The sequence below is a fragment of the Nematolebias whitei genome, chromosome 6, assembly GCF_014905685.2.
Source record: "Nematolebias whitei isolate Nwh7 chromosome 6, NemWhi1, whole genome shotgun sequence".
In the NCBI taxonomy this organism is placed as follows: domain Eukaryota; kingdom Metazoa; phylum Chordata; class Actinopteri; order Cyprinodontiformes; family Rivulidae; genus Nematolebias; species Nematolebias whitei.
The window spans coordinates 46,132,391-46,132,629 of record NC_056503.1 but is presented as its reverse complement, the minus strand read 5'-3'; the positions used below and the strand labels follow the sequence as shown (position 1 = coordinate 46,132,629).

General features: G+C 51.5%; 1 protein-coding gene across 1 annotated transcript in view; it reads right to left on the bottom strand.

Moving 5' to 3' along the window:
- The window catches only part of rffl (ring finger and FYVE-like domain containing E3 ubiquitin protein ligase), a 5,612-nt gene that overhangs the window by 1,117 nt on the left and 4,256 nt on the right, over positions 1 to 239 (bottom strand). The window lies entirely within an intron of this gene.

Below are 239 nucleotides of genomic sequence, written 5' to 3'. Positions count from 1 at the left end.
GAAATGAAGCTGCACAGAGCAGCTGATGAAATGAAGCTGCACAGAGCTGCTGATGAGAGAGATGAAGCTGCACAGAGCAGCTGCTGATGAGAGAGATGAAGCTGCAAAGAGCAGCAGCTGATGAGAGAGATGAAGCTGCAAAGAGCAGCAGCTGCAGCAGCTGATGAGATGAAGCTGCACAGAGCAGCAGCAGATGAGATGAAGCTGCACAGAGCAGCAGCTGATGAGATGAAGCTGCA